This window comes from Crotalus tigris, unplaced genomic scaffold (genome assembly GCF_016545835.1).
Source record: "Crotalus tigris isolate CLP2741 ecotype Arizona unplaced genomic scaffold, ASM1654583v1 scf7180000017710.2780689, whole genome shotgun sequence".
Classification (NCBI taxonomy): Eukaryota; Metazoa; Chordata; class Lepidosauria; order Squamata; family Viperidae; genus Crotalus; species Crotalus tigris.
In genome coordinates this window covers 2,533,638-2,552,507 of record NW_024096582.1, presented here as the reverse complement: position 1 = coordinate 2,552,507, position 18,870 = coordinate 2,533,638, and the positions used below count along the sequence as shown (strand labels likewise).

The following is an 18,870-nucleotide window of genomic DNA, read 5'->3' as shown; positions in this document are numbered from 1 at the left end:
ACATTTAATATTTATAATTGCCAAGTTTTAAGTGACCAAAATTTTCTTTATCGCAATTCATCACAAAGTCTAATATGCGGGATACGCGTCTGATCTATTTGAATATATTCTATTTCTCAGCATCTTACGTCAGAGGATGTACAGTGCGTTAAAGAAAAGTATTCAGACCCCCCCTTCACTTTTGTCAATTTTGCTATGCTGCAGCCCGATTCCACATTGGTTGAAATTAATTTTTTTCCCTCGTTAATTCCCATGATGACAAAGTGAAAACAGAATTTTAGAAATGTCTATGCATTTGTTAAAAAGGAAAAAGAAATGAAATATCACGCTGGCGTAAGTATTCAGACTCTTTGCAACAGCATTTGAAATGTAGCTCAGGTGCCTCCCAGTTCTGATTGTTTTTTTTTCTTGTAAATTTTTATTGATTTTCTAATATTACATTTAAATATTTGAAAGCAACGTGGCGGCTGGGTACAATAATTCTATTACACATAGATATCATTAATACAGATCTCAAACTGTACTCATTCCCTCTCTTTCTCCCTTGATATCTACTGTCTCCTATTTTAACTAATACAATTCTTGTTCTGTCAATCAAACAGAAAGTTACTTTCTGACATTTATCAATAATTTTTAGTTAACATATATCTTAGTTGTTTTAACTTTCAGTCTTTAGACAATGACCTGATCAATTTTTCTCAATTTTAATTTTCCGTTAATATTTAAATGTAACGTTTAATTAACGATCATTTCCACACTTTAGATGACCCCAATTCCTTTATCGCCATTCCTCTCAAAGTCTAATATTCAGGATACGCATCTTATCTATTATAAGTTCTCACCATCTACATCAACAAGTTAACAATGCAATAAAGTTGTTCTTATTTTCTAATAATTCTCAAGTACCTTAAAATTTTAAATTTAATGACCAAAATTTCTTTTATTTCCACATTTAATACTTCCTCTCTCTTGATTGTTGCTGACCTGTTTCGACAGTGTATACTTTCAATACTGACTCTCCATTTACCTCTATTTTTACAATGGGGGTGGAGTGGTGCTTAAAAGTCAAGAAACATATTGCTTTTGTCATTTCATCAGGTGAGTCTATTCCAAATTCATGCACAGCCACTGAAAAGTTGTACGGTACTGTCAGCTATTCCATTCAGTTTCCCTGGAGCTAACTGGAAACCTACAACTAGGAAAAAACACTGTCCCTCCTTGCTGGACTCTAAATAGCCCATGAGTTTGTCAGATATTCATTTCAAAAAATTATAATTTATCCATGATGCCTATTTTCATAGGCTCTAGTTTTGGCAATTTGTAAGCAGAAATTAAGGTTAGCCTAGATCAGGGCTAGGCAACCTTGGCTCTTTTATAACTCGTGGACTTCAACTCCCAGAATTCCTGAGCCAGCATGGCTCAGCTTGGAAACCTCTCCCTTTCCCCTTAGCATGGCCGGCTCAGGAATTCTGGGAGTTGAAGTCCACCAGTCATAAAAGGGCCAAGTTTGAAGACCCCTGGTCTGGATCCAAGCCCGCAGTTTCATCAAAATGTCCTTCAAGTTTGTCTTATGTTTCCTTTTTAATCTATTTATTTACTATTAATAAGTTATTATTAATAATTATAATAGCATTATAATTATTATAATAATGTTATAATAATAATATTAATACATTCAGCTAGGGGTTACATTCAGCTAGACCAGGGCTAGGCAACCTTGGCTCTTTTGTGACTGGTGGACTTCAACTCCCAGAATTCCTGAGCCAGCATGGGGGGGACTATGGCCCCTTCATGACTCGTGGACTTCAACTCCCAGAATTCCTGAGCCAGCATGGCTCAGCTTGGAAACCTCTCCCTTTCCACTCAGCATGGCTGGCTCAGGAATTCTGGGAGTTGAAGTCTACGAGTCATAAAAGAGCCAAGGTTGCCTACCAATAGCCTAGATTCTCTAGCCAGGAGCATTTGGAAAGCAGAATAGGGAAAAACCTTGGTCTTTTAGGCCCCCTAGATAGAAGAAAGAAAAGTGAACAATGGAAGCTGTTAAACCATTTGGATCGATACACCTAACTCTCATCTGATATAAAACTGGAAACTGATCCGAGTACTTCTGTTTATTTTTATTTATTTATTGCATTTTGAAACCACCTATCTGCTTCAGAGGGACTGTTCTTTCCAGATCGTGGCGTAAGAAATCAAAGAATGGTTCACCCAGTCCTAACCCATCTTCAATCTGTCAGTCACAAAGTTATCCCATATACCCTGTTGAAAAAGGTAGCAACAGAATGGCTCAAAACTACACAGAGGCCTCAACGTCTTAGAACTGAGCATGCTGTCTTTTCCAAGTGTGATCAATCAATGCAATAAAGTTCACACGCCTGTCTACAATAACCACGTAGATGGGGCATGAGAATTATGAATGCCTATATACTATATAAGATAGGATGTTTTTGTAAAGTTCTTGTCTGCCATATAGATAACCTTGCTGCTTTTTAAAAGTTTGCTAGGATTTTTGTATTTTAAAAGGTTTTAGTATTTTTAAAATACTAAAATGCTAAATTTTTAAAATAATTTTTAACTATGCTTCTACTTTCTTACATTCTATTTCTGTAATTTGTAACCCGCCTTTGATTGGTCCCCAGAGCACAACTGTAGGGTATTGACTGGGTGTATGCAAAGTGTGTGTGTGTGTGTGTGTGTGAGAGAGAGAGAGAGAGAGAGAGAGAGAGAGAGAGAGAGAACTACATGCATTACTTAAATACTACTAATAATGTTATTGAGGTTTTTAGATTTCTTTTTAACTGTTCACAGGTGGTAAGTTACCAGTGTAAAAATTAGTTTAACTTCATTGGGTAGCTGATGATAAGCTGTCACAGTACATGCTAAAAATGTAAAGACAATCTTGTTTTGCTGTGTGGCAAAAGACGTGACATTCTAGGTCAGTAATGGCGAACTTTTTAGAGACCGAGTGCCCAAACTGCATCCCAAAACCTACTTATGCATCACTGGGTGCTGGGTGGGCGTGGCCCATTGGGTGGGCGTGGCTGCAGTGGTAATGGCAGACTGGGTGGGACTAAAAAGTTCAATCAATCAATTCCAACTTTGCGAGATCTTTTTTTTCCCGCGAGAAGTTGAAATTGATTGATTGATTGAACCTTTTTTTTTTGTACACGGCGGCGGAGGTCTACAGCGAAAAAGTTTTATAAAACCCAGCTGAAGGCCTAGGACTGGGGCGACGGTGCACGTGCCCACAGAGAGGGCTCTGAGTGCCGCCTCTAGCACCCGTGCCATAGGTTCGCCACCACTGTTCTAGGTTTATTGTTGGCAATGCCAGCACGTTGTATTGAGAAGAAAATCTTCACTTACACAGACGTGATAAAAGCAGATAGACATTCGGATTTTTTTGTTTGTTTGTTTTCAGTGCGACTTGTTCCTGTCTCAACTATTCCTTGACTATACTGTCGTAATAATCACAACAAACTTTATTTAGGAACTTTATTGTCACTGGCAAATACATTCCAAGCTTCAGGCAGTGTTGTTTTCTACCTTTGCTTTAAAATGCTATGGTTTGAATTTGGGGAATTTTTGCATACCGTTTTGCCAAACGCAAAAAGGGGGCCTAAAAATATAAAGTGGATATAGTTGAAGTCAAGTCTTCTGAAGCACCCACCAGAAGAAGAAAGAGCTATAAACGCTGCAACTCAGGTGTATAAGGCAAGTAAAACAGAAGAATTAAAGCTAATAATAAAGCTACAATTGCTTCTTGAATTGAGTTAGTAAACAGTCCCCAAATCTAACTTCAGGTATCTGGTCATAGTGGTGTTGTTGTTGTTAATTGCGAAGTCGTGTCCGACCCATCGCGACCCCATGGACAACATTCCTCCAGGTCTTCCTGTCCTCTACCATCTTCTGGAGTCCATTTAAATTCACACCTACTGCTTCAGTGACTCCATCCAGCCATCTCATTCTCTGTCGTCCCCTTCTTCTATTGCCCTCAATCTTTCCCAGCATTAGGCTCTTCTCCAGTGAATCCTTCCTTCTCATTAGGTGGCCAAAGTACTTGAGTTTCAACTTCAGGATCTGGCCTTCTAAAGAGCAGTCGGGGTTGATCTCTTCTAGGACTGACCGGTTTGAACGCCTTGCAGTCCAAGGGACTCGCAGGAGTCTTCTCCAGCACCATAGTTCAAAGGCCTCAATTCTTTTGCGCTCAGCCTTTCTTATGGTCCAACTTTCACAGCCATACATTGCAACTGGGAAAACCATGGCCTGGACTATACGCACTTTTGTTGGCAGGGTGATGTCTCTGCTTTTTAGTATGCTGTCTAGATTTGCCATAGCTTTCCTCCCCAGGAGCAAGCGTCTTTTAATTTCTTGGCTGCAGTCCCCATCTGAGGTGATCTTGGAGCCCAGAAAAATAAAATCTGTCACTACCTCCATTTCTTCCCCATCTATTTGCCAAGAATTGAGAGGGCTGAATGCCATGATTTTGGTTTTCTGGTTTTCTTAATGTTGAGTTAAGAGAATGTCATAGTGGTATATGTAGTTAAAATGGAGCTACAGACAATTAATGGAGAGATATTTTTAAGCTGAGAGAACCCCAGATTTGTAAAAATAGAAAAGTCTTATGATGACATCATGAACAAAGGAGTCCAACATAAAGGCTGAAAATCATGTGTTAAATAGAGTCTAATTCTATTGGCTTTCAAAAGCCAATAGGAATTGTCCAGGCTGTCTCTGCCCTGCTGAGCCCGCCAAAAGTCCCATTCTGCAAACGGTGCTGCACCAGTTGAGTAGTCCTCGACTTACAACCAGTTGAGTAGTCCTCGCCTTACGACCGTTGGGGGTCGCGGCATTAAAAAGGTTGAGAACCACTGATCTACACGAAGCCTCTGAGAGAGGACATCTACTGGCAGAGGGTTTGGTATCATCCATATGCTGATGATACCCAATGACATCTCTCTACGCCATGTTGGGCAATGGATGCCATTTGGGTACTGGGTCAGTGCTTGGAGGCTGTAAGAATCTGGATGGAGAGCAACCAGCTGCAACTCAAGCTTAGCAATACATAGAAGTTCTAGTTTTTTGGACCCTTCGGGTCTGGAGAATTAACATACCGGACTCTGGGGAGGGTAACCCTCCACCGTATAGGTTTGGTGCACAATTTGGGAGTCCTTTTAGACCCCCCAGCTGGTGCTACAAGAACAGGGGGGCCTTTGTCTTCTCTGCCAATTGCAACCACTCCTTGTGTCAATGCTGCAAATACTGTATATTCTTGCTTTGACAATATGCAAAACTGTCTGGTATTTACTGGGTTAATACATAGCTTAGAGTAGGGGGGGGGGTAAAAAGCCCAGGAAAGAAAGAGGAAGTAAACTTTTGACCTTCACACTAATTGGATATTGTGACTTGTGACTGCAAGATAAGGGAGGGGTTTAGCAAGAAAAGTTTGATGCCAGCGAGAGGAAGTCAGATTCTGGCATCAAAACGTCCATGATGGTGACCGGCAATTTGTAGCTCTGTAATAAAGGCTTTAGGAAACATGCCTGAAAGTTCTTTGAAGTGCTTCATTAGTCGGAACCCTGACACCTTGTTCATCAATTACAATTATTTTCAAGCAACATAAACAGAAACAACTGTTATATAATATCACATGCAGAAAAGGGTTTTGAGAAGAAATGTGTAGACGTGAGGCACCGTGGGGCTGAGTAGGCTTTCTCTCTACTTGCCAAAAATCTAAAACAAAAACAACCCCGTCCCTTCCAATTCACTACCCATTTGTCAAAGTATTTCATAATAAAAAAAATGTTTTGACTAATATTGCTCATCGGGATTCCTCAGTGGCATTTAGAGAGACTCAACATAGACCACACTCTATAGGCCAGCAGGGATGGCCAACCTGCAGATTTTAGTTTAATTTCAAAGTTCCTCTGCAGCAGATTGGATTGCTGGAAAGGGCAATATATCTCTTCACTGTTTGGCAGAAAGAAGGAAAAGAATATGGGATGGACACACAGGAAGTCCTTGACCTGTAACTATCCATTCAGTGACCAAAGGTATAAGGCAGTGGTTCTCAACCTTTTTAATGCCGCGAACCCCAACCGGTCGTAAGTCAAGGACTACTCAAATGGTGCAGCACCGTTTGCAGAATGGGACTTTTGGCGGGCTCAGCAGGGCAGAGACAGCCTGGACAATTCCTATTGGCTTTTGAAAGCCAATAGAATTAGACTCTATTCAAGAGAGTCTGCTCTATTGGCTTTCAAAAGCCAATAGAATAAAAGGGAGGAGCACAGCTAAGGAAAAGGGGGGAAAAATGTCGGACTGCGTTGTTTGGCAACCCCCGTGAAATGGTCGTTCGACCCCAAATGGGGTCCCGACCCACAGGTGGAGAACCACTGGTATAAGGGCACTGGAAAAAAAAGGTAACTTATGACCATTTTTCATACGTGCAACAGCTACAAGCATCCCCAAGGTTACACGATCAAAATTCGGACACTTGACAACTGCATTTGTGACCGTCTCGTGGTCACGTGACCCCCTTTTTGTGACCTTTTGAGAAGCCGAGTCAATGGGGAAGCTAGATTCACTTAACAACTAACTTAACCTAAAACTAAAACATATAAGGAACGGTGGCTGGAACTGGGTATGTCTAGTTTAATGAAGACAAGAATGAGGGGGGACATGATAGCATCTTCCAATATTTGAGGGGCTCCTACAAAGATGTAAAAAAGACGTTGAGACTCTAGAAAGAGTGCAGAGAAGAGCAACAAAGATGATTAGGGGACTGGAGGCTAAAACATATAAGGAACGGCTGCTGGAATTGGGAATGTCTAGTTTAATGAAGAGAAGGACGAGGGGGGACAGGATAGCAGTCTTCCAGTATCTCAGGGGCTGCCATAAAGAAGAGGGAGTCAAGCTATTCTCCAAAGCCCCTGAAGGCAGGACAAGAAGCAACGGATGGAAACTCATCAAGGAGAGAAGCAACCTAGAACTAAGGAGAAACTTCCTGACAGTGAGAACAATTAACCAGTGGAACCACCTGCCTCCAGAAGCGGTGAATGCTCCAACATTGGAAGTTTTTAAGAAGAGACTGGACAAACATTTGTCTGAAATGGTATAGAGTTTCCTGCCTGAGCAGGGGGTTACTAGATGACCTCCAAGGTCCCTTCAAATTATTATTACTATTATTATTATTATTATTGTTATTGTTATTATTATTATTATTGTTATTATTATTATTATTATTATTATTATTATTATTATTATTACTACTACTACTATTACTATTATTATTATTATTATTATTATTATTATTATTAACCACTGCAGCGATTCACTTAACAACTTTGGCAAGAAAAGTCATAAAACTCACTTAACTACTGTCTCACTTAGCCACAGAAATTTTGGGCTCAACTGTGGTCATAACTCAAGGACTACCTGTTGTCATTCACTGGTCTCTTCTCACTTTTGCCTCTTACCTCTTCAATCTCAGTAACCAAGTGGCCTCCTTTAGATTAAATTTAAGGAAATGCAGATGTCAACGCTGCTAACATTGGATGATGTTCTTGCATTGACAACAAAGGGAAATGCAGCCATCTTTTATCTTTTGCTTTCAGAGTTAGATAATGCTGGGAGGGGGGGATGTAAAAGAGAGTCCAGCTAAACATAACAACACTAAACCTAGCATGAGAATCAAGGTTACTGAATTTAGAGCTGATAAAGAATTGGCTGGGCTGGAGAGCTGGAGAGGAAGCCCAAGCTTCAAGCTAATTGGGGAATGTGATTTATGACTATTAATTGAAGGAGAGAATTCTGCTTTCATACTATGAGCTCAGGGGAGGGGAATCCAATTTTTGGCTTCGTAAGTGCCGATATTATGCTACTCAAAATAAAGATTCTTTAAGGCAGTGGTTCTCAACCTTTTTAATGCCACGACCCCCAACCAGTCGTAAGTCGAGGACTACTCAACTGGTGCAGCACCGTTTGCAGAATGGGACTTTTGGAGGGCTCAGGAGGGCAGAGACAGCCTGGACAATTCATATTGGCTTTTGAAAGCCAATAGAATTAGACTCTATTCAAGAGAGTCTATTCTATTGGCTTTCAAAAGCCAATAGAATAAAAGGGAGTAGCACAGCTAAGGAAAAGGGGGGGAAAATGGCGGACTGCGTTGTTTGGCAACCCCCGTGAAATGGTTGTTCGACCCCAAATGGGGTCCTGACCCACAGGTTGAGAACCACTGCTTTAAGGTAAACAATGCCTCGAAGTTCTGTCGAAGAGTTTCATCTGTCGGAACCCTGACAGCAGTCTCAACAGTAGCAATGGTTCTCTCTTATGATTCACCACCGTGCATGATACCCTTCTTCTATTCTTGAGCAAATCAGCTCATGATAATTTACAAATGGCATTCATCCCTCCGACTTACTTTCTGAATTTTAATCCGGTTAATAATGCTTAAACATCCCCCCCACCATGAAGTTACCTCTTCTATTATGTGTGTTCCAGTTTTTTTCCCCACGTTTTTTCTTTCCAAGGCAGCCGCTACTTCCTATATCCCAGTGGCGGCGAACCTATGGCACGCGTGCCAGAGGCGGCACTCAGGGCCCTCTCTGTGGGCACACGCGCCATTGCCCCAGCCCCGCCTCCCACCACAGCCCCCTCACCAGCAGCCCCCCTGGAGGAGAGTCACCCCTGAGCATGGCCTGCACGGAGCAGCGCAGCCAAGGACATGGCAGCTGGGCAGCAGACTCCGCTCTCGCGCCCCGCCGTACGCAGGCGGAGGGCATGGCCGCCATGGCGCTGCTGGGCTGCCTGGGCGATCTGCTACGGTGGGTCATGGAGGCAGTGGGTGGCCCGGCAGGCGGGGCGGGGCCGAGTAGGCGAGGGCTGTTTTTGGGCACTTGGTCTCTAAAAGGTTCACCACCACTGCTATATCCCATCATCAGCCTGTTTGCTTTTGTTTTGCTTGAGAGAAGTATGTACAATTAAGTTATTATTCAATTCCAGTCTCTGTGAGAGAGGGAATGGCTGGCGCATGGTGGGAAGCAACTGATTAACTGAATTATCCATGCTGCCAACTCATGGGAGGGGGGCTCACAAGAGTGGCATGTAACCCTCTGGGGTTGTGGTAAGCACCTTGAAGGTGCCCCCTCCCAGCCTTTTTAAACTTTTAACTTATTCCATATTTGTTTTACCCAGCTCCCATTTTACTGACGCCCTTTTAGTTTTATCGGAGTGTTGTGCTTTTAGCTATACATTGGCCAGAGTTAATTCTGAGAGCGAGATGGGCGGTGACTAAATTGGATAAGCAATTACTTAATTAGTGATTCATGGCAGACGCACGTACGTATCTGCACGTCCAAATGATTGCCCTTAAATTAACTGTGAACCAATAAAAGCTTTTGCAAGTGAAATGTCGCCTGTATTTAAATATGAATATATTGCTGAATTCATTCCTTACTTTTCAGCCTCGGCTGTCACTGCTCTGTCGACAGAAGACTTGAGTGTCCAAAGTTGTCATTCTGGCTGTTTCCCACCAAATTCTCTAAACAAACAAACACATAAATTAACTTAGAAAAATGTTCTAAAGATAAATACACCTGGAAGACTTAGCTAGTGCTTATGAGTGCTGTTCATGTTTCTCCTATTTTATATAGAGGAAACAAAATTTGCAGAAAAGACATAGGCAGTTCTACATGTTCCCTTCTTTGCTTTGCTTACGTGCAGAACTCGGCACAAATTAATTTCTCTTCCTTGTAAGTCAACTCCGTACTATAAATGGTGTTGTTCAAAATTACAACACATTCAATTTAAATAATGCCACTGTAAGGTAAGAATAAACAGTGTTGCAACCTACAAAAGATTCCATGCATTTCAATCTAATTCCCTGTTACATTAAGCAGATATGCACAAGACTTGCTCTTTAGTTAAGGAAAGCACAAACCAAAACTTCCCCAATAGTAAATGCAGAGTTTCACAAACAAAAAAAGAGCTGTACATGATGCATATGATAATTTTGTTAAATTAGTACAAAAAAAGAACCATATACCAATTTGACGCGGGAAAAAACCCGAATAACCAAAGACCTACATACAAACACACGCAAAAACCTCAGAAAACACACACACACACACACATACACACACATATATGTATATATATATATATATATATATATATGTGTGTGTGTGTATGTATATATATATATATATATATATATATATATATATATATATATATATAAAGAATATAGTAAAGAAAATGTATGAGGAAGTGATAGATACACAGGGGGATGGCAGCGTGAAAAGAACCGTATTATGGTAGATAGTACAATACAACAGGGTAAATACTTATATAATCTGAAGAGAAAGCAGAGTATAGGAGTAATAACATCTGAACTGGGGAGAAAAAAAGGAAATCCTTAATTTATTTATTTAAATTATTTAAATTATTCATTCATTCATTTAGTTATTGGCTTCTCTTCTTGCCACAGGGTAATTCTGGATGCCTGACAGCCATAAAAATGTATTTAAACAGAACATTAAAACATAAATAAATTAAATTAAAACTAAACATTAAACTCTGATGACACGTGGGGAGGGGCAGGGGTGGAGGGGAGGGGAGATAGGATCTGTTGTTACTAGAGCCTGCTACTATTCTGGTTAATGGAATGAATTTTTTTTTTTAAAAAAAAAGTATAAATGTATATACTACAGTCAAAATCTGTTTTCAAAACCTATATTCTTTTCGAGGTGCTTTATAAAACTGAAGTACATATAATGGTGTATCGAATAATGATGATCTTTGGAAGCAGCTTTGCTGTTTTTGATGTTCAAGTCCTTCTGTAGCTTCCAATTCTTTGTGACCCAAAGGCCACACTTGGAATACTGCATCCAGTTTTGGTCACCATGATGTAAAAAAGACGTTGAGACTCTAGAAATAGTACAGAGAAGAGCAACAAAGAGGATCAGGGGACTGGAGGCTAAAACATACAAGGAACGGTTGCTGGAATTGGGTAAGTCTAGTTTAATGAAGAGAAGGACGAGGGGGGACATGATAACAGCCTTCCAATATCTCAGGGGCTGCCCCAAAGAAGAGGGAGTCAAGCTGTTCTCCAAAGCGCCTGAAGGCAGGACAAGAAGCAACGGATGGAAACTGATCAAGAAGAGAAGTAACCTAGAACTAAGGAGAAATTTCCTAACAGTCAGAACAATTAACCAATGGAACAACCTGCCTCCAGAAGCGTTGAATGCTCCAACAATGGAAGTTTTCAGTAAGAGACTGGACAGCCATTTGTCCAAAATGGTATGGGTTTCCTTCCTGAGCAGGGGGTTGGACTAGATGACCTCCAAGGTCCCTTCCAACTTTTTTATTATTATTATTATATTATTATTATTATTATTATTATTATTATTATTATTATTATTATTACTATTATTGGGGAAAATTGGTCAATAACTGCTTCTTTGAATTGTATCAGTTTGTATTTATGTCATCTATGATGGTATCTAATTATTTTGTCTTCTGTTTGCCTCTTTTCCAACTGCTTTTGATTATTTCCAACTATTAAGGTCCTTTCCTATTTATTTATTTATGAGACTTATATACCGCTTTAAGTGCAAGCACTCTCTAAGCGGTGTACACCAGTAAGCAATGTATATATATATTTACATTGCCCCCAACAATCTGGGTCCTCATTTTACCTACCCCGGAAGGATGGAAGGCTGAGTCAACCTCGAGTTGATTTAAATCAAATCCACCCTGGGAGGAATGAATCCAAGTGCCCCTGGTTTATGAAGAACATTTTAACTACAATAAATATCAGTTGTAGTTTTCCGCAATATAGAAGCAATATAGAAGCATAAGGCAACGTGGACAACGGCTACAGTTTTGCAGGAGAAAGCCCAAATATAGCTTCATGAATGCGTAAAACCTTTAGAGTTTAGGTGTCTGCCAAACTGATAACCAACTGCACCGTTTTTCAATGTATTTCTTAATTTTTTTAAAGATAGCATTTCCAAAAGTGCGATAGTCCGATTGGGGCTGGCTGAGCCGATGAAATGAAACCCCTACTTTTGAATCGGCATCGACTGCGAGTCTTTATTTCATAACTTTGAGAGTATAAAATAAGGTAAGCTTAACCTATAAGGATGAAACTCAAGTACTTTGGCCAACTAATGAGAAGGAAGGATTCACTGGAGAAGAGCCTAATGCTGGGAAAGATTGAGGGCAATAGAAGAAGGGGACGACAGAGAATGAGATGGCTGGATGGAGTCACTGAAGCAGTAGGTGTGAATTTAAATGGACTCCAGAAGATGGTAGAGGACAGGAAGACCTGGAGGAACGTTGTCCATAGGGTCGCGATGGGTCGGACACGACTTCGCAATTAACAACAACAACCTATAAGGATGAAAAGTAGGCAAATGTTTACAGCAACGTGGAACTTCAGCCTTCAAAGGCAGCATTCAGTTGATCTGAAGCGTTTACAATCGGCATCGAATTTATCAAACTTTCCTATTACGACTAATACACAGGCCACGGCACTCATCTCTGAGGCAGCCAATGAAAATGACGAGAACTGAAAATACAGGGAGAGTCGCCCAAGTTGACTACTTCTTCTCAAAAAGGAAAACAATGTAACTGTCATGGTTCCGACAGAGGAAACCCTTCAAAGAACTTCGAGGCAATACTTTAAAGAATCTTTATTTGAGAAGCGTGGCATGATCGAAGCCAAAAACTGGATTCCCTTCCCCTGAGCCCATAGTATCAAAGCACAATCCCCTCCTCCAATTAAGTCATAAATCACATTCCCCAATTAGTTTGAAATGCAGGCTTTCCCTCCAATTCTCCAGCCCACCAATTGTTATCATCTCTTATTTCAATAACCTTGGTTCATACACTAGGTTCAGGATTATCATCATCATCATCATCATCTCTCAGGCACATTCCTCCCCCCAGCATCATCTAACTCTAGCTCTAATTCTAAGAGTAAAACATAAGAAGAAAAGGATGCATCTCCATCTGTTGTCAAAGCAAAAACATCCAATGTTAGCAGCGTTGACAATAGCACTCTTAGAAAAAGCCCCTGAAGGCAGGACAAGAAGCAACGGATGGAAACTCATCAAGGAGAGAAGCAACCTAGAACTAAGGAGAAACTTCCTGACCATGAGAACAATTAACCAGTGGAACAACCTGCCTCCAGAAGCGGTGAATACTCCAACACTGGAAGTTTTTAAGAAGAGACTGGACAGCCATTTGTCCGAAATTGTATAGGGTTTCCTGCCTGAGCAGGGGGTTGGACTAGATCAAGGCTTTTCAACCAGTGGTACGGGTACCGCCTGTGGTACATTGGCACCTGGCAGGTGGTACGTGACCATCCTAGAAAAGTGGTAGTGGGGGAGGGGAATGAGCTGAACCGGCGGCAGCACCACACAAGCCTGAGTGAGAGACGGCTGGAGCTGCAGGGCTGTCAGGGCTCAGCGGAAGCACCAGGATCAGCTCCAGCTGGAGCTCAGCGCTGATCCTGGCACTTCTGCTGAGCCCAGAAGAAGCGCCGATCAGCTGGAATGTTGCAGCCTCTCCAGGGTCTTCTGATTTACATTCAGATGCTTGGCAACTGATTCATATTTATGACGGTCACAGTGTCCCAGGGTCATGTGAAGGGACCAAAACCTGCTGCAACCACCCAGCAGACGGGGGGAATAAAAACCAAACACCTCCACCCCACCCCTGCTACCAATCCTCAACAGAAATGCTTACAACAATGAAAACCTCGGACAGGAGGAAGAGCACTGCTAGGTGGGCAGGCAGGTGTCTTGCTCGGCTGTGGCTTGGGGGGGCACTTTTTTCAGTGCCACTGTAACTTCGAACAGTCACTAAGTGAACTGTTGTAAGTCGAGGACTACCTGTACTTCATCATTTTTTTTCCTTTTTTTATGGGTCACCAAGTTTTTGACACCTTGCTAGGCGACTGGTGGTACTCGGATAGTGCCATATCCTAAAAGTGGTACAATGGGTGAAAAGGTTGAAAAGCCCTGGACTAGATGACCTCCAAGGTCCTTTCCAACTTATTATTATTGTTGTTGTTGTTGTTATTAAAATAGTCTGAGACCAAAAGTTCTGGAATGTAAAGGACAAAACTTTGTCCACAACTCTAAGCCAGAGTTTGCTATATCTTCTGCAAGTCACCAGTGCAAATTCAGTATATGACAAGTGATGGCGAACCTTTTAGAGACCAAGTGTCCAAAAACTGGCCCCGCCCCCGCTCCCTGCCCCGCCCGCACCCCGCCTGCCCGCAGGGCCACCTACTACCTCCAAGGTCCGCCGCAGATCGCCCAGGCAGCCCAGCAGCGCCATGGCGGCCACGCCCTCTGCCCGCGCCCCACAGCATCATCTGTGCGCGATGGAGCATGAGACCAGATTCTTGTCTACACTGCCTGGCTGCCATGTCCTTGGCTGCGCTGCTCCGCATGGGCCACGCTCAGGGGCGACTCTCCTCCAGGGGGGGCTGCTGGTGAGGAGGGGGTCACGGGGGGGAGGCAAGGCTGGGGCAACGGCACGTGTGCCCACAAAGAGGGCTCCGGGTGCCGCTTTTGGCACCCGTGCCATTGGTTTGCCGTCACTGGTATAAAAACAGCTACACTTATAAATTACCTGTACTCTGTAATTTAAAGCTAAGTTAAGTGGTTTGCTTTTGTGCTGGTACAGAAAGAAGGAGAATCCCCTTACTAATTAATCCCAGATCGATTGCATACAATTACACCCATTTTCTCAAGATACTGTGCAACGTTTGTAATCCTACACAATTATTTCAATGGGTGTTTTAAATTTTTTTTACTGCAGGAAATAAATAACTAGGTTAGGTAAACCTATTTCACCCCGATTTGTTCCTCTATTTTTGAAAACGTGCTATAAATACACGGAGGATTATATTTCGTAGCAATGAGACACGTGGAAACCAGCAACTCTGCCGTTTAGTTGTGTTAGTCTTAGGCTGGGAAGCAAGACTGAAAACAGTTGCTCACGTTGCCTTCGGAAAGATATTATTTAAAACTGAGGGGAAAAAAATCATATAACAAGAAGACGAACTTGCAAATGTTGATGAAATGAATTATCTATAAGTGGTCCTCGACTTACAACAGTTCATTTAGCAACCCTTCAAAGTTACAATGGCGCTGAAAAAAGTGGCAACTAGTTCATATTTATGACGATCGCAGTGTCCCCGGGGGGGGGGATTGTGTGATCCCCTTTTGCGACCTCTCGACAAGCAAAATCAACGGGGGGAAGCCGGATTCACTTAACAACTGTGTGACTAATTTAACAACTGCAAGTGATTCGCTTAACAAATGTGGCAAGAAAAGTCGTAAAATGGGGCAAAACTCCCTCAACAAATTTCTCACATAATAATAATAATAGTAGTAGTAGTAGTAGTAGTAATAATAATAATAATAATAATAATATAATGTTGGAAGGAACCTTGGAGCTCATCTAGTCCAACCCCCTGCTCAGGCAGGAAACCCTGTACCATTTTGGACAAATGGCTGTCCAGTCTCTTCTTAAAAACTTCCAGTGTTGGAGCATTCACAGCTTCTGGAGGCAGGTGGTTCTACTGGTTAATTGTTCTCACTGTCAGGAAGTTTCTCCTTAGTTCCAGGTTGCGTCTCTCCTGGATGAGTTTCCATCCGTTGCTTCTTGTCCTGCCTTCAGGCGCTTTGGAGAATAGCTTGACTCCCTCTTCTTTGGGGCAGCCCCTGAGATATTGGAAGACTGCTATCCTGTCCCCCCTCGTCCTTCTCTTCGTTAAACTAGACAGACCCGATTCCAGCAACCGTTCCTCATATGTTTTAGCCTCCAGTCCCCTGATCATCTTTGTTGCTCTTCTCTGTACTCTTTCTAGAGTCTCAACATCTTTTTTACATCGTGATGACCAAAACTGCATGCAGGATTCCAAGTGTGGCCTTACCAAGGCCTTGTAAAGTGGTACTAACACTTCATGTGATCTTGATTCTATCCCTCTGTTAATACAGCCTAGCACTGTGTTGGCTTTTTGGGCAGCTGCAACTTAGCAACATAAATTCTGGGTTCAATTGTAGTCATATGTTGAGGACTACCTGTAACGTATAGCTAACATCTTTGGGGCATTTCTTGAACAAGCATCCTTTTTTAAAAAAATCAATATCTTACTCAATATGGCCAATACAAAATATCTTAATTCTGACCCGGAGGAGCATTTACAGGGGAGATGACACAGGAGGAGGAGGAGGAGGAGGAGGAGGAGGAGTTATCTGCTTTTTCAGGATAATCTCTTCCTCTAAATCCCAGCCAGTTCAAGTTCAGCCTTGGGGGGGAGGGGAGGAGGGACAACCTGCAGTTCAGGAATGGCACATGACTAGAAATTAAATGGCCAAGCCTTTTTAAAGTATGAGTAAGAGAGGTAGTCCCGTTCATTCAGTGACCGTTCAAAATTACGACGGCACTGGAAGAAAAGTGGAAAACGGACTTATGACCGTATTTCACCCTTATGACCACTGGCTGTAGCATCCCCCAGAGTCACGGGATCAGAATCCAGATGCCCAGCACCCGACTCATATTTATGACGGTCGCAGTGTCACTTGACTCATATTTATGACGGTCGCAGTGTCACCCGACTCATGTTTATGACGGTCGCAGTGTCACCCGACTCATGTTTATGATGGTCGCAGTGTCACCCGACTCATATTTATTAGTGTCACTTGACTCATATTTATGATGGTCGCAGTGTCACTTGACTTATATTTATGATGCTCGCAGTGTCACCCGACTCATATTTATGACGGTCGCAGTGTCACCCGACTCATATTTATGATGGTCGCAGTGTCACTTGACTTATATTTATGATGGTCGCAGTGTCACCCGACTCATATTTATGACGGTCGCGGTGTCACTTGACTCATATTTATGACGGTCGCAGTGTCACCTGACTCATATTTATGATGGTCGCAGTGTCACCCTACTCATATTTATGACGGTCGCAGTGTCACCCAACTCATATTTATGACGGTCGCAGTGTCCCAGGGTTATGTGATCAAATTTTGCAACCTTCTGGCAAGCAAATTTAATGCGGGAAGCCAGATTGACTTAACATCCGCGTTACTAACATTAACAACTGCAGTGATTCACTTAATAACAGTGGCAGGAAAGGTCGTAAACTGGGGCAAAATTCACTTAACAAATGTCTCGGTCAGCAACAGAAATTTTGGGCTCAATTCTGGTCGTAATTCGAGGACTACCCATACAGATACCGAATGCAGGGTTACCATTAATTCCATCCAGTTAAACTCTGCTCAGAGGAAGAGAGAAGAAGAAAAAAAAAAACCCACAGAAGTTAGAATGTTATCTGTGGGACTTACAAATGGCCGGATGGAAGAAGAATATAAAATTGGTTTATCGGATTATGGTTAAATAATGAATTGCTATGTCTGAAGCTTAATGGTCATCTTGACTGGAGAGGGTTTTTTTATTTGATTTTATGGAAATGTTTAATTGGGCGAATGGATTATTTGCATTATCTACAGCAGGGCTTTTCAACCAGTGGTACGCAGGTGGTACGCGACCATCCTAGAAAAGGGGTAGAGGGGGAGGGGAATGATGTGAACCGGTGGCAGCACCGCACAAGCCTGAGCGAGAGACGGCGGGAGCTGCAGGGCTGTCAGGGCTCAGCGGAAGCGCCAGGATCAGCGCTTCTTTGATGCTGTCAGGGCTCAGTGGAAGCGCCAGGATCAGCACCAGGCTCCAGTGGAAGGAATCTAGAAATAGAGGCAGAAATGGCAAATGCTCCAACACTGGAAGTTTTTAAGAGACTGGACAGCCGTTTGTCCGAAATGGTATAGGGTTTCCTGCCTGAGCAGGGAGTTAGACTAGATGACCTCCAAGGTCCGTTCCAACATCACTCTAGAAAAGTGGTAGCGGGGGAGGGGAATGAGCTGAACCGGTGGCAGCACCGCACAAGCCTGAGCGAGAGACGGCTGGAGCTGCAGGGCTGTCAGGGCTGAGCGGAAGTGCCAGGATCAGCGCTTTTTCAGGGCTCAGAGGAAGCGCCAGTATGAGTGCCGCTTTCCAGCTGATTGGCACTTCTTCAGGGCTGTCAGGGCTCAGCGGGAGCACCAGGATCAGCACCAGGCTCCAGCTGGAGCTCGGCGCTGATCCTGGCGCTTCTGCTGAGTCCAGAAGAAGCGCCAATCAGCTGGAATGTTGCGGCTTCTCCAGGGTCTTGTGATTTACATTCAGAGGCTTGGCAACCGATTCATATTTATGACGGTCACAGTGTCCCAGGTTCATGGGAAGGGACCAAAACCTGCTGCAACCACCCAGCAGATGGGGGGAATAAAAACCAAACACCCCCCCACCGCTGCCAATCCTCAACAGAAATGCTCACAACAATGAAAACCTCGGACAGGAGGAAGAGCGCCGCCGGGCGGGCAGGCAGGGGTCTTGCTCGGCTGTGGCTTGGGGGGGGGGCATTTTTTTCAGTGCCATTGTAACTTTGAACAATCACTAAGCGAACTGTTGTAAGTCGAGGACTACTGTACTTCATCACTTCTTTCCTTTTTTGGGGGGGGGGGGTCATCAAGTTTTTGACACCTTGCTAGGTGACGGGTGGTACTCGGATATTGCCGTATCCTAAAAGTGGTACAATGGGTGAAAAAGTTGAAAAGCTCTGATCTACAGTATTTTTAGCATGTAAATAAGCAATGACTATTTCCTGCAATGCTTAATTCATTTTTTGCGTGAATTGTTAAATGGAATTAGACTTTATTGTTAAAGAGAGGAGTGAGAGGGATTTATGCTAAATTAAATGGAAAGGTACATGCTTATGTTGTTAGGTATGCCTGTTAATCTTTA

The 18,870-nt window shown here is 42.7% G+C and overlaps 1 protein-coding gene across 4 annotated transcripts in view; it reads right to left on the bottom strand.

Annotated features, from left to right (window-relative positions):
• Positions 1 to 18,870, bottom strand: part of CUNH18orf25 (chromosome unknown C18orf25 homolog) — an 82,472-nt gene that overhangs the window by 49,641 nt on the left and 13,961 nt on the right. For all 4 annotated transcript variants that reach the window (XR_005556162.1, XM_039338645.1, XM_039338643.1 and 1 more), the window contains exon 2: positions 9,452 to 9,535. The gene's annotated coding sequence lies outside the window, so the exon portion shown is untranslated. The remainder of the gene's footprint in view (positions 1 to 9,451; positions 9,536 to 18,870) is intronic.